The sequence below is a fragment of the Heloderma suspectum genome, chromosome 4, assembly GCF_057233095.1.
Source record: "Heloderma suspectum isolate Gila_16-S chromosome 4, 16-S_ref, whole genome shotgun sequence".
Classification (NCBI taxonomy): domain Eukaryota; kingdom Metazoa; phylum Chordata; class Lepidosauria; order Squamata; family Helodermatidae; genus Heloderma; species Heloderma suspectum.
This window is the reverse complement of record NC_139461.1, coordinates 103,319,977-103,335,916: the sequence shown is the minus strand read 5'-3', so window position 1 is coordinate 103,335,916 and position 15,940 is coordinate 103,319,977. Positions and strand designations below refer to the sequence as shown.

General features: G+C 40.4%; 1 long non-coding RNA gene across 1 annotated transcript in view; it reads left to right on the top strand.

The window, feature by feature from the left end:
• Window positions 1–15,940, top strand: part of LOC146347221 (uncharacterized) — a 380,000-nt gene that overhangs the window by 105,764 nt on the left and 258,296 nt on the right. Inside the window, exon 2 of the long non-coding RNA XR_014790201.1 lies at window positions 11,403–11,477. This is a non-coding gene — a long non-coding RNA (uncharacterized LOC146347221). The remainder of the gene's footprint in view (window positions 1–11,402; window positions 11,478–15,940) is intronic.

Genomic DNA, 15,940 nt, shown 5'->3' with positions numbered 1-15,940 from the left:
ACTTCCTTGTATGATGATGAAGTCAGGAAGTGGTGTGGGAGGAATTTTCTGAAGCTGTTTTATATAATGGGAAACTTACAGCCACCATCCTTTTTTTCTTTCAGCTGCAAGCCAATATGGCTATAGATTCTTTTTTCTTTGCACAGGAATCTTTCAGTGTTTGTGTTAGTTGCCGTCAGCATTTCTAGCTGTGTGCTGTATGGATTGAATTTGGAAATGCAAAAATACAAATGCTGTATTCATGATTCAAACTGTTAATAAAGTTCTAAAGCTGGGTAACTTCAATGGATGTACCTTGAGGTGCCTTGTTCTGGGACTTATTCCAGGCCATATGTTAGCAAATTTCTACTTCCTGCAACTGATAACATGGGATGAAGGTTAAAGTTACAGGCTCGAGCTGCATAACTTAGTACAGTGCTCTCATTTTCTGTTGGGAAGCCAAGTAAGAGCTTAGTTTGTGTGTCATAAAGGTCACTGTCATATGTGATAACTGAACCAGTATTGACAGCAGCATGTTCAAGAATGTTTTGGATATGTTGAGTTGGATATGCACTTATGTGTCACACTCTCAGATTTTATTTATGTTTTTTTTTAAAAAAAAAAAATTACCCTGCTCTTACGCTGAAAAGGATCCCAGGACAGTTTATATTAGATATAAAACAATAGGAGCCAAGACAGTCCCTGCCCACAGACTTGCAATCTAAAAGACATGATACAAAAGGAAAATAGGATGGGGAGGGAGGAGGAAAACAAGAAAATGCAGGGGTTAATTCTTATAATGACCAGCTTGAATGGAAACAGTTCAGGGAGAGAAGGAGCCAAATAAAGCTGGTCTCTCAGGTCTTCAACTTAAGAGCAGGGGAATGGTGTGGGCCCTGTAGTCTCACCACTCCCTCTGTTGCAGCCAGTTCAGGGAGAGGAGGAGCCCAGTGAGCCAGCTTCTTAGCTAAACTGATGAACTGGGTCGGCTGTTCATCGTTAACTGTTTTTCAAATGCTGAGATGCCATTACCAGCTAAAACCTAATTAAAATAAAACCTGAGCATGCTAAGAATGTCAGGCCTGTAAGGTGGCTTTTTATATATGAGCAGAAAACTGTCATTAACGCAGGAAGCCGGTATAGTGATGTACGTTGCATTTGCTTTCTAGGGTTCAAAATGGGAGGGGGAGGGAAGGGAAGAGGAAGGCATTGTAGAACACACTTGAATATTTTGTGGAGTGTTATTGGATATGTCTTGAGAAACCATCTCACCAAGGTGTTCCTAGTATCAGAAAGAGGAAGCTCTAAAAACCAATCCATTCCATTCCAGTAGGACATGAACCACTATATTAACAAGCTGAGCAGACCTGTTCACTAGGGGTTGGGCCTTGGAATGGCACTCTCAAGCCTGATGTTCTGTTCTACTGCTCCGGTAATTCAGAACCCTAAAACTATGTTTCTGGGCCCCCAGTATTTGAATCACAGATGGGCTGGCCTCCTTGCCTTTTCTAGTAGTCCCCTTACCTACTGTTTTTAGAAGGCTCTGGAGAGGCCATAATTTGTTTGAAATTGGAAAAGTCAAGGCATGGGGTTTGGGCATTAGTTAACTGTCTCTACCTTTTCCACCATATTTTGAACACACTGGATCCTGGTGCTTTCTCTTTCCCATGATGAATCTTTTACTACTTCACCAGCTGAGAGATGTTTAATTTCCTGGATATTGTAAAAAAAGTTTTTGGGTTTGGACATTTGCCTGGTTCTATGATATGTACAAAACCAAATGATTCAACAGCCATCTCTCTCTGATTCTCATGAGAGCCTATACCACCACCTTCTTCTTTTTCCTTTTCTTCTTCCTCCTCCTCTTTTTTTTTAAAAGAAAGGTCCTCCCCCCCCCCCAATACTGCAAGGAAATTCACATTGAATTGACTAATTGGGATGCTGCTCAGTTAATTACATGAGAAAAATAAAATGAACGTAGTTTTCTTGGCAATATGTACTCCTGTTATCCATTTTATAAGCATCTGGTGCTCTTCTAATTGTAACTAGAGATGGCCTTATGTGTTCTGTGCAAACTAGCTTCCCATGACCTCTTTTTCACTCGCTGTCAGCATCAATGGATCTTTGGGCCTTTTCAGATAATTCATTTTTAGTGCAGTAAATATATAGTTGTGTTTAATTTGTTGCATGAGAGCCAGTCATCATCCCTGAAGTAGTATTTGTGTTGCAAGGGGATTTCACTTAGCATTCAAAATGCAATATTTTCTGCCATGGAAATCTAGTTCGATAGCACATCCAGTGTTGGAACTGCTGTGTGGTATGTGCCTATGCAAGTGTGATGGGAACCTATTGGATATGGCCCCTGAACAACCCCTTTTCCCCATTCCCATACTCATGCTGTTTTGCAGCTGTTGTTTTTATATAATAATACTTAATTTATCATTATAACTGCTTTAGATAGTGAGTGCATGCCTTCCCATTTCATATAGCAAACATATAGCTGAAGGGTTTTTTTAAAAGGCCACCATAGCCAAAGTATCTCCTTTATCCAAAGCAATACCCTGCGATCTCATGAACCTTTTTGTTTTACTTAATTATTGGAAGGCTGAGCATTTCCCCTCACCAGAACTGAATTTGAGGTTTTCAGGGGGAGATAGGAGTCAGATGAAAATAGGTCAGATGTCTAGGTTACAGGTTGATGATAATGCTGGGAATGAAGATGTAAAGAGCAGTGGTGGAGGAAGGCTTAGGAAGGAATGTGGTGTCCCATGTGACATAGCAAGTTTGGGGAAAGGCTGATGGAGATGAAAGAGTCAAGGTGCAATGTCAGGGACAACGTTGGAAAGGCAAAGGTGCCCCCTTGGCTCTGGGGATTGCTACAGTGAAAACTGTAGAGCAAACCCTGACTATCTGCAGAGTTTCTGTTCATTTGGATCATGACTTGTGAAAGACATAGAAGGAGTTGTCTTCTTGGCACTAAGCCATTAAAGCAGGGGTGGGGAACCTGGTATTGTATTTCCATCAGACCCAGACAGCATCACCAGTGGTAAGGGATGATGGGAGTTGTAGTTCTAACACCTCTGCTTTAACAGATGAAAAGCAGTCTCTTTAACTATGATCAAACTACCTGCATAAGAAGCCAATAAAGATGGTGGGCTGTTCTGAGGATATGCACTTTCTGTAAGTAGCACCTGGTTACTTTGCACACATGGAAGCTTCTGAACTGCCATTAGGTGCAGCCCATTATAGAGTGCATTCTGGTAGTCTTGGTGTAAGGCATGACTGGCATCAAATACCATAAATTATATTTATGGCTGCATGTGCTTGCTGCTGCAAGATTGATTTTACAGAAGGATAACTCGTGAAGCAAAGACAAGGTACTTACTCAAGGCCACAAACGAGTACAGGCTAGGGTATGATATGGGCTCTCAGCACTGTCCCCCCGCCCCGGATTCCTCAGTTCCCCTTCCCAAAATCAACTCTCGTTTTGACCCAACATTTGTTTCAGTGTCACAGCATATCATTCTTTGAATAGTCCTCTTCCCACACTCGGATTGATTATGGTTTGCAGATAAATTGAAAAAAGTAAATTCATGTAGCCTCACAAAATAATAATTCTTCATACAGAAGAAGTAACTCATGGAATTTACTGTTGCAATGAATGGTGATCTTAGATTTTTTTTAAAAAATCAAATTCATGGAGAATAGGTCTTGCAGCAGTTATTAGCCTAAATTGGACCTCCATGTTCAGTAGCAGTATACCTCTGAACACCAGGTACTTCAAATTCATGGAGAATAGGTCTTGCGGCAGTTATTAGCCTAAATTGGACCTCCATGTTCAGTAGCAGTATACTTCTGAACACCAGGTACTAGGCACAAATAGTGGGGAAGGCATGGCATGTGAGTGGCTCACAGCTGTTGAAACAGGACACTGGACGTGATGAACCTTGGTCTGACCAGCATGAACTATCTTATATTTTTATGCAGGAACCAAACTATTTGTCTGCCCCATGTGTATGGAAATATTTTGTTTCTTTACCAATCCATTTGTCCTTCTGGATTCCCCCTTAAATTCCTTACCCCCAAATTAATTTCCCCTCTAAAAATTAATTCCTCCAAATTAATTTTCCCATCTGCCCCCCCCCATTTTTGTTTCCAGAGCAAAAAACAAACAAGCATTTTTCCTCCTATGTCTCTGCATACTGAATACTTTACCTACCCCTTCACTTTTCCCTGCCCCTGCTTCTGTCACCTACCTCAAGCTTGCCCTGTGGGAAGAACAGGTAAGCAAGTAAATGACGGTGCAAGAGGAATACTGTGTATGTAAGAAGTTGGAGGTGGTACAGTAAACTGCCTCATCTCTGCTATTTTCCTTATTCCCTCCCCCAACCCCTTCCTTTTTTAACCCAAGTTCAATCACCACTGCAGCACTCCAGCATTATCTATATGGCCAGGCAGGGATTCAACCTCAGTTGTGCCTCTGCTCCACAAAAATGGAAAACACCCCACCCCCACTGCCATTTTAAGGTCAGAACAATAGCTAGTACAAATCAATATACACTCTCACCTCCTACTATCCCAAGACAGCAGTTTGGTTTGCCAGATGCACTCTATATTGTTGATGTTATTTTATTTATAAAATGCTTTTCTGTTTAGATATCTAAAAGTGTTATAGAATGAAATAACGATTTTTAAAATACTACTTTTTTAAAATATTACCCAGAGAGGCAGATGTCCAAAGTTGGTTAGGTGCTTGTTTTCCAGAATATTTTATGCTATTTTTAAAATATTAAGAATTGCATAAAATATTCTGGAAAACAAGCACCTAACCAACTTTGGACATCTGCCTCTCTGGGCGGGGAGTGCCACACAGTCCCTTACGCTGAGTCAGACCGTTGGTCTGTCTAGCCCGGTATTGGTGACACCGACTGCCAGGGTTTCAAAAAGGAGTTTTTCTAGCCCTACCTGGATTGAGCCTGGGCCCCAGTAGTACATGCTAGTGAGTTCAGTTGAGCTTACTCCCAAGAAAATTGTATAGGGTTGCAGCCTTACTGAACAAGGCCTGGTCGGGGTTCCTATTGACTTAACTTCCGAAAAGGGAGAAACCCGAAGCATGGCCAGGGGAACAGGGGAAGATTGCACAGGAGAAGGTGCTCCTTCAGACATCCAGGCTGTGTAGGTCTTTAAAGGCACCTTGAATTGAGGCCAGGCACTACTTAGTAGGCAGTGCAGATGAGCGCAGATTGGTATAATATGCTCTCTACGGCCTTCCCTGCCTTGATCAAAAGTTAGACTGCAGAATTCTGCAGCCTCTCCAGCTTCAGAGCTGTCCTCAAAGGCAATCAAAGGTAGAAGTCCAACTGTAAAATATTTATTCTTAGGGTATGAAAATGGGGTTAAATGGGAAGTGGTTTGTGAAATACTAGTATCCCTTATCAAACAATTCTCTATCTTTTTTTAAAGAACAATTTAAAATACTTTGGAATTCCCTTTCAACATGCACGTTTGTCATAGTTTAAACACATCTTCCCTACTTTTACTTGCTTTTCAGTTTGCAAATGTATACTGCATTGCTTGTGATAAATGTATTTAAACCACTAACTATCAGAGAAGAATACAGACCATCTCTCCCTAACTAAGAGAGACTGCTTTTGACATTTCCTTCAGTTTCCTGAGTATTTTCATGATGCAGCAGGTAACTGCACTGGTTGGTGGGCACTGTTTAAAGAGAAAGGCAAGCACTCTGCTCACTCTGTGTGCTTAAAAGCGGTCTGCTGTGGATTGTGGCCCATATGTGAAGTCAAAAAATGAAGCTCAGCTATTCTGCTGTGGTCAGGATGCAGAAATGACCAAATACAAGGAATCGACAATGCCTACTGTTAGTTTCACAGGGATGGTCTTTTATGTAGGTGCCTTGGCAGAAAAGTATGAAGCCTTGTAGTTTGTGTAGGAATTGCTATTCTTCTGTGAAACAAATGCTGTAGATCAGAGGCCAAAGTAAAGTAAAAGCAGCTCTCAGTTTCACTTAATATTGACTTGTTTATGTGAGATTTTTTAAGGTGTGTGTTTTAAAAATGTTTCTATCTACAGAAAAAAATAAATTTTAAAAAATAGTTCTAGAAACAAAAAGGGAAGACTTTCCCACTAGTGCTCCTCTAATAGCGATTTGAAGGAGATTTCTTCATACGTGGCGGACTTGAGTAGTTTTGTCTACCAGTCCTTTTGCTCTCCTGGGGCATCAACAGCTGACCAGCATATTGCCATCAACAGGGTGTCAGTATGCTGGTAGGGTGAATGTGCTGTTATGTGGGCTGTTCTTGGCTGTGAACAAGACAGATGGATGAATGTGCTATTTCCTCTAATTTAATTCCACATTTTAGTATAGGTTATTAATAATATGGAAGTCTACATAATAGAAGGGTTTCCCCAAACCGTGTGACCAGCCGCGGTTTATTAAATTCGACCTTATTGAAATTTGTCTTTTAAAAAAATGTTTAACTGTCTTAACCTGGTGTTTTATTTTTTTACTTTTGTTGTTCACCACTCGGAAATCTTCTGATGTGGAGTGGTATATAAATATTGTAAATAAATAAAAATAAATAAATTTATTTATTTATAATAAATATAATTATTTTTTATATTTAAAAAATATATAGTTTTTTGTATAGTTATGGCAAGGGGAAGACCAGCCTGGCGCTAGGCATCAGCCAGAATGAAAAGCTGCAGAGAGTTTCCTTTTCTCCTTGCCAGAAAGAACGGTGCTCTCACTGTCCTCAGAGTGCAGTAGTAAGGGGAAGGCCATAGGAACAAAGACTGCCGGGTAGTTTTTGTGTGTGCATTAGTCTTCTATAAGATGCCTGCCTTGGAGATTGATTGAACGCTGAGGTATAAATCTTCAAAATAAATAAAACAAGAGACAATTTTGGATGTTAATGCAGCCCTTACGAGACTGTAACATTTCATGAACTGAATAGGGGGATTGCTTGTTTGAAGGCACCCCTATGTCAAAGTTTCTCCTACCCATAGAAGACTAGCATATTCTGGGGAACAGGTACCTCAGCTTTGTATGTTTAAGGACTCTGAGAGTTTAGATGTGGGGATGCTTTGAACAAGTGGTTTCCTATGTGCATTTTAGAGGTGGTACAGTCCAGTGAGTAGTTTCTCACATGCAAAGGTGCTTTTAGTACTCTGTTCTACTGCTGGTTTTAATATGGTTTTTTAATGTTGTAACAGTTTTATTTATTCTTTGCTGCTGGTTTTATCTTGGTTTTATTTTGCATTGTTTTTGTTTTGATTTTTAATGTTTGTACTATGTTTTACTGCATTGTACACCACCCAGAGAACTTTGATTGTTGGGGGTGGGTGGGTTAAAAGTACAGTAAATAAAATAAAAAGTGCAAGGGTAGCAATGGGCTTGGCTAAATTCTTACCATATATCCATTACTATATGCCTATCTCAGGAAATGCTCTTCTGTTGTAGCCTCATTGATTCTGGGTTTCTGTTTGAAGTTATGACTCCGCCTGCAGTCAGTCACGCAGATACCAAGAAAATAATGGAAGATGTTGATATACAAATCCTAAGTAATGTAATTCCCCAAGAATCTGAACATCAGCAGAGAAAAAGGAACTACCTACAGGCATCCAGAGTCATGCAGGTTTTCCATTTGAATCAGATTACAATAGTAATGAATCCTGAGAGCAGAAAAACGGAAGCATCTCAGCCTTCCACAGATCCTTCCCAACACCTCTATCACCCGACAGACTGAATTCGAGATGTGAAGCTACTCAGAGTGAGACCTGTGCCCCTCTAGATGTTTCACAGGTTGGAATCATATCATGCCTCTTAAGATTGCCCAGGCATACAGTGCCTCATTCTGACTCTGTTCTGCTGGAGCTCAGCTTATAATTTAGGCAACATGCTCTGGGCTCTTTTGATGTGGCTTCTTTCTGCCTCCATTTGCCAAACTTTTAACTACTTGTCTTGTTCATCTCTCTTCAGGGCATATGGATGCAAAAGCACAATATTGCCAATTCCTACATAGATTGGTCCCCCCAGTCCCCTCATCTATCTCCTCCTGTAAGGAGAGGGAAACACGGGTGTCCAAAAGGCTAGAGGGGGAAACGGGGGTGGGGGTGTCTAAAGTTCCTGGCAGGATCTTGTGTTCTGCTTTTCATTTCTTTGCTCAAGTACACATATGGGCTGTGGAGTGTATGAATGGTGCCCAAACAGAATACTGGAAGTTGGAGCCATAGTGAAGCTCACTTGCCCTCTCCGACAATCCATCTGTTTAAGCCTTTTGGCGTGAGGGTAGAGCACATGCTTTTCAGGCAGATTGACCAAGTAAAAGGATCAGATAGCAATGCTGAGAGAGCCTGCAATCTGGAGAGCTGCTGCCAGTCAGGGCAGATAATACTGGGCTAGACAGACAAATAGTCTGACCTGGCATAAGGCACCTTCCTGTGTCTGAAGTTCCTGTGTTCACAGAGTCTTCTGCATTACTTCAGTATACTTTTTTTTTTTTCCATGGGCAGCTTACATGGACAAATCTGTACCACTCCATTACTGGGGTTCCCCCCCTCCCTCCAGACACACACACACACACACACACACACACACACACTCACACTCCCTTGGAGGTCTACTTGTCAGTTTATCGTATAGCAACATGTGAGAAATCCTTTACCTCAGCTGTCTCCCATTATATCATGTAGTGTACAAATTCCTTGCAGTTCTTCTGTGGAAGGTCATTTTAAAGTAATAGTATGAAAGGAGTATGCAGCAGCTTTTAACAAAATAAAATAAAATTGAAAACGTAAAACTAATAGCAGAATCACCATTTTCTTGTTTTGGTTAAAGAAAGGAAAACACCTCTTTCTGGGAAACAATAATGCAATGGTGGGGAAACGTCTGGCCTCTGGCTGGATCTGGCCTATTTGGCCAGCAACCTCATCTGCTAGGCCAGGCCCCTGCATGCCCCTTTTCCTGGCCAGATTGCTTGCATGTCTCTCTGTGGACAGAATGAAAAATGGAGTGATCTGGCCATAAAGGAAGAGACCCCCTGTCTTTCTCCATTGGTATTATCACCTGCATACCTCTCTCTGCATGGATAGGGAAACAGAGAGAAGGTGGATATAGGAGAGAAGGGGCTGAAGAATTAGTGATGGGGAGAAACTGAAAATATATATATATATATATATATATATATATATATATATATATATATAAAAATAAATAAAAAAAACCTGGCAAGAGAGAAGGGAGATATGGAGAATGAGGAGAAGGGGAAGAGGGAATGTTGCTTTGGCCATGCCCACTTTGGGCTTTGGCCGCACCTACCTCTGGCATGTGATCCCTGGAAGGTTTCACAGAAAGGAATGTGAAAAGGCTCGCCACCTCTGTGGGTGGGGAAAAGGCTCCTTGCTTCTGACTTGAAAAAAGGCTCCCCACCTCTGTAATAATTAGTTGATTAGGTCTGCACAAACACTCCCAAAATACATATGTGTGGATGCCTCTCTCTGTGTACAACTGAATCCTTTTAGCACAGTAGTTTGTACAAGTAGTGGCTGCTTTCGTCTCTGTTTGGAATGTAAGAGACAGCTGTAGGTATCCATAAAAAATAACTCTCACAATGACAGAATGAAAAACATTCCTACATGTGTTACAAATTGCTTGAAACTTGGATAAGACCACTGGAAAACCTATTTTGCACTGCAGTCCCAGAAAATGTTATGTATTCTTAACACAGATGAGGAAAGGGCTGGATGCGCCTGATCTTGTCTGATCTCATAAGCTAAGCAGGGTCAGCCCTGGTTAGTACTTGGATGGGAGACTGCCTGGGAATCAGGCTTCCTGCACTGAGCAGGGGGTTGGAGTTGATGGTCTTGTTGGCCCCTTCCAACCCTATGATTCTATGAGATGAGGTGTGTGTCTGCATGCGTGTGCGCATGCACCTAAGAAAGTCAAGCAGAATTTTTCGAGAGAAAAAATAAATCTCTCACTCCTTGCTACTTCCTCAGCTCATGCTGGCAACCAGGCTGAACTATCGAAACACTTTTATTGTTCCCTAACGGGTGGTGTTTTGTGCCATGAGGATTTGATTTACAACCAAATATGTAGTGGTGGTCATAAAAACAGGTCTTGGGGCATGTCATTATGAGATGTAGCCTTCCTTAAGATACAAAAATACAGTTTGCTCATATGGTTTATAGAAAAAAAAATATTTTAAGTGTAGAACTGGATTGCAGAACTTAATATTCAGCATGGTTAATTTAGAGGTATACTAGATGTTTACTCTGTAATTGAAGAGAACATTCACACACCGTGGAATACGGGTTGTCCAAATTGTCCCCCCCCCCACTGTGCAAGTTTATTTCCCTCCTAGAAAACAGAAGCTCAGTTATCTTTCCTCTTGTCACTTGTGTTGCAAAAGCGTCTTGATGGCCATGTGATGATACTGGAGCGAAAATTAAGTCTGAGACACCAGCGTGTCATAAAACTGCAGATACAGCAATGGGAATATAGAGATTTTGGGTGGAAATGAGAAAAAAAAGCCTTGAGGAAAACCATATGGTTCGCATTTTAACATGAATAAGTCATCTCCTCTGTAAAATGTAACCATAATTGGGAACCCTTCCCAGGAGAACTGGTCTTATTTCTCTTTTCCTATCTTCAGTGTAAATGATGGAGAACAATTTTTGCTTGGACGTGGCACAGGAGCAAAATCTTTAATCTGTCAGTCCTAATTTTGTTTTTTGTTCTTAAATTTGAATATAAATAAATAAATAAATAAATACACATTTATATGTACAGATCAGATCATTTGTGCTTGCTAATTATTATTTTTATTTCCTTTGTGGTTTGATCTAAGACTTTTAAGCCGGCAAATAAATTCATAGGGGTTGTCTTACCCGTACAGTATTGTAAAATAAAACGTTAGCACCAACCTTGTACTTGTCTACTTACCAAGACAAATAACAAATCCTTCTAGGTAAGTAGCACATCAGATCCAATGTTCCAGATGGCTTGTGGCATGTAATTGTGGGTTGGTAGCAGGTAAGTTATGGTGAGCAGGTGCGTGGTGTTGCTGAGCTCTCCTGTGGAATGCTGTTACGCCAGCATTGTGGAGATGTAGATGAGCACAAAAGAACAAATGTTCATGGCCCAGATCCCTGTGGACAGCCATATTTTCTGAGATGAAATTATCCTAATCTTGCTGATAACTAAATAGGGTCTGATTTTATGAAAGAAAGTGAACTTAAGTCACAGATGAAATCTGGAAGCATACCAAAAGAAACAGTTCAGCAATACTGATTCATTTGTCAGACATTTACTGCATTGTTTCAGAATGTTATATGTTATTTCCTTCATTATAGCAATGGGTTCATGCCTGATGTGACATGCCTCTTTTCCTCTCTTCAAACAGGGTTGGGCTGAGGCATCAGCTAACTACTGTGCTGTTATTGAAGAACTGCCATGGTTGCTGATGAGCATCTTGCAGGTAGGAGATAATTACTTTACACATTAGCATGGTTCACTTTTTCTAGTATTTTACATCAGAATTCTGCCAGTTTTTTAGCTAGCATGACTTCATGTGTTATAAAAGTCTTGCACAAAAGGCATACTTGGCGTGTGTGCACAGAGTGAAAAAAAAAGTATGCAGTCATTATATGTGAGTCTACAGGCAGGTTGTTACTTATTCTCTACCCTGACCTAGCTTCCATTTAGGAATTTAATGGCATGTAAATTGGCCCAAATATAATTTTTCATAAATTTAAGCCAGGGACCTTTTCCTTTCCAGTCATTAGAAGTTAGAATAATCTTCCATATAACCATTTACTTCCAGAGTTTTCAGTTTGCTCCCAAAGGTGTAAAGCATGGTTGTTAAAGATGAAAGCATAGGGCCAGAATAGGCTTGTAGATAGCGCTAATGGTGTCTGAGAGAACGTAGAGTGAACAACTCCTCATGTAAAACCTCTCAAATGTTCTTAAGAGAGGAAGGAACTCCTTCCTATCTTAGGGACCATATGAGAGGTTTTACATGAGGAGTTGTTCACTCCACGTTCTCTCAGACACCATTTGTGCTATATAGTTGTCCAAGTTCCAGTTTTTAAAACACTTTTGTGTAAAACAGTCCCTCTTTTAAATTATTACAGTTTCCAGCATTGTTCTTCCACATCTTCATCTTTTAAATGTGGTAGCAGGAAAGATCAACTGGATGACTAGATTATTAGGTTAGATTCTAAGATTAGGTTGTAATTTTAGCTAAGGAAAACACAACACATTCATGATGTTCCAATAGTTAACAGTTGTAGCAGGGATGCTTACTTAAAGAGAGCAATCATCAGTCCTTGCTGAGCCTCTTTCATACTGCAAGATCTGTTACTGAGAAAAGCAGGTGCTGAGAGAGATGGTCCGTATTACAAAGGCATAAACATCCCAGGAGTTGACTTGCAAAAAGCAGATCCAGCTGGTGGCAGAGGACAGTAATTCAGTGTTATGTTGATCTTATTTTGTTGGCAGAGAACATCTGGGCTGCAAAGTTCATACAGCTGGATAAATGTTGCACCATGCAGTTTCTTTTTCCACTTGGACTGAAATAGAGGTGTTGGGCATATAATCTGACCTGAGCATAAGGCCAAGATTGTGTTTTGCCACAGTATTTCCATTCTGCCTGCATCTGTCCTCATTTCCCCTCTTCTCTGCTTACTCCTTGAAATGGAGAACACGAAGATGCTTCAAACAAGCCAGATGCATAAAGCAGATTATGCTGAAAAACCACATTATTGTGCCTCATAAGTAAATGGGATGTGGCATATCACTGAAGTATGTCCTATTGGAAGAATGTCATGAAGAACAAATCACACTGAGTTGTCCGATTGGCTCTGATTTTTTTTAAATTGATGTATGTATTTTATAAATAAATGTATACTATTTATAGCCTGCATTGCTGGTGCAAAAACTGGACCACCCAGAGTGGCATATGAAAATACAGAGTAGTGGAAGGCCAGATGTTTCATTCAATACTGTGTTACTTGCTTTTTAGGACGACAGGCACCCAATACTGTACTTCTCCTTCTTATGTTTGGCAAGGTTTGGAGCCCTTTATCTGCATAGATTGCTTGCAGCATCCCATCACTTTCTCATGTGCTTTCCCATGCTCATCTTGGTGTATGTTTCGCTGCTGCTGCTAGCCACTAATACCCTGGTTCCATAGCCATGTTATGTGGAGTGGGGTTGGCCTGCATGCTCCAGGGAATTGGAAACACCCATCTAGAGTCTAGAATATGCTCCTAGAAATAGGCTGTATGTCTTAGAATAAATAAATATGCTTAGAGCAGAGGTGAGAAACCTAGGCCTGGGGGGCAAATCCACCCTCTGGAATTCCCCAGATGTCCATCTCCCAGTCCCTTGACCCACCACCTTTCCCCCAACCACCAGTTGTTTGGTGGTTTCCCATTTTTTGTTCAGTTTTTCCCCTGTTCTAAATGGTTGAAATGCCTCTACTAAGGCTTAGTTACTAGCAGTATGAACTTTAAGCTATAATATGCTGGTGAGTTTTTTTGTATTTTTTGTCCCCCGTTTGCCTTGGGGCTCACCCATTACTGGGATTTGGCACCCAAGAGCTTCTCTGAAATTGAGTGCAGTCCTTGGGCTGAAAAAGGTTCCCCACCCCTGGTTGAGAGAGAGAAAGACAGAGAATATGGCTTTTATTTTTGACCATAGGGTGTGCTATTTCTGCGCTTCCCATCTTCAGGTCTAAATGTGCAGTGTGATTGGGCCTATATTGGTTCACATAGCTGACAGAGACTGATGTGGGACCATCATGGGTTGTCTAAACTACATGGGTAGCTTCCTTTGCAGAGCACAGGAGTATCTGGGAGAGCAGTCAGGAAGGGTTCCTGCCTTTTCCGGGCATACTTGCTCTTCGTTGCATGCTGCAGCGCCTAACTGGAAGCATAGGAAACTCCGTGGAGTAAAGCAAGGGGAAGAGATAAGAAGCCTGAGCTTAAAATTTTAGCAGATCCCTAGGAAAGCAGTACAGGGAAGTTTTGTCATAGGTTATGCTTATAACCTTCTTAACATATCTTACTAATTGACATCCTTCCTCTTTTGACAAGTAAATGTGAGTTTAATTCTGGTTCAAATCAAATTTTTGATTAAACTCTCATTTACTGATTCAGAATATTCAGAATTTCAGCAGCTCTAATGCATGTAATGTATGTACATTTGTATGTGTGAGCTTTTGAGAAAGCAATAACAAAAATGATGTTCTCCACAAATACAGTTAAAAAAATCACAAATTACACATCTACTAAAAGCAATGCAAGAATTGTAGTTAAATGATAAGCTTTATAGTAACATCTTTACTATTTATCATATATGCGGATACAAATTCAGACCAAAGAACAAAATACACCAACTCAAGCATAATAGGCTGTAATGTAGAGTTCATAGTGGTGCACAGTTTGAAATGTTGGTAGTAATGTATGTATAACTTCACTTTTTTTCTATCATGGAACTCAAGGCAGCATTTGCAGAATTCCCAGGCACATTCCTATCCAGTCATTGACAAAAGGGATAATAAGACTAATCAACACTGTTTGGCAAGTGCAGGGAAATGGGTTGTTTTCTTGCCAAAGATTTAATAGAACTAAGCCGGGAAAATAAACATTGGCAGGATTGGAACACTTTAATACCTTTTATAAATGTAACAAATTTTGCATGCAATTGAGAATCAAATTAATAAGATTTTATATATATATATATATATATATATATATATATATATGTATATATACACACACACACATATATATATTCACATTACTCATTTATTTCTCACCTTTGAGTGCATGTACAATGTGGATCTTATAATCCTTAGTCTGAATGCCATGTAACAGTTAAAGATTTGTGTTTGTCCAAAAGATAGAACATCTGCAATGGAAACTTGCTGAGGATCAGTAGTGAGACTGTTTCCAAATGGGCAGTGACTTCTTCCAGACAGAGAGTACCTAGACTATTGATCAAGAAGCACTGTACAGTTATTCCATCTTTCCCTTCTTAATGGATTTGCTTTGATAAGAAAAAAAAAAGATAGAAGAAACTGTGGAAAACACAGGATTGTTCAAAATGGAAGATATTTATTTATTTATTTATTTATTTATTTATTTATTTATTTCTATACTGCCCAACAGCCGGAGTTCTCTGGGCAGTTCACAAAAATTAAAACCAAAAAGTACACAGTAAAACAATATAAAATATTAAAACGACAATATAACAATACAACCAGAATAAAACCTAGCAGCAATTCAGAGATTTAAAATACAGATTTAAAACAGCAAAGCTAGAAGACTAAAAAGCTAAAATGCTAAAATGCCTGGGAAAATAAAAAAGTCTTCACGTGGTGCCATAAGGAATACAATGTAGGTGACAGGTGAACCTCACTAGGGAGCTCATTCCACAGCTGAGGTGCCACAGCAGAAAAGGCCCTCCTCCTAGTAGCCACCCGCCTCACTTCCTTTGGCACGGGCTCACAGAGAAGGACCAATCTTAAGGTCCGGGCAGGCACATATGGGAGAAGGCAATCCTTCAGATAACCTGGCCCCAAGCCGTTAAGGGCTTTGAATGTTAATACCAGCACTTTGAATTGGGCCTGGAAATGGACTGGCAGCCAGTGCAGCTGGAAAAGTACTGGCGTAATATGAGCTCGTTGGCCAGTCCCTGTTAACAATCTTGCTGCTCTATTTTGGACTAGCTGAAGTTTCCAGACCATTTTCAAAGGCAGCCCCATGTATAACGCATTGCAGTAATCCAGATGAGACATTATCAGAGCATGGATAACTGTAGCTAGGCTATCTCTGTCCAGATAAGGGAGTATTTGGTATACCAGCCTAAGGTGATAAAAAGTGCTCTGTGCCACTGAGTTCACCTGTGCCTCAAGTGACAGTTCTGGGTTCAAGA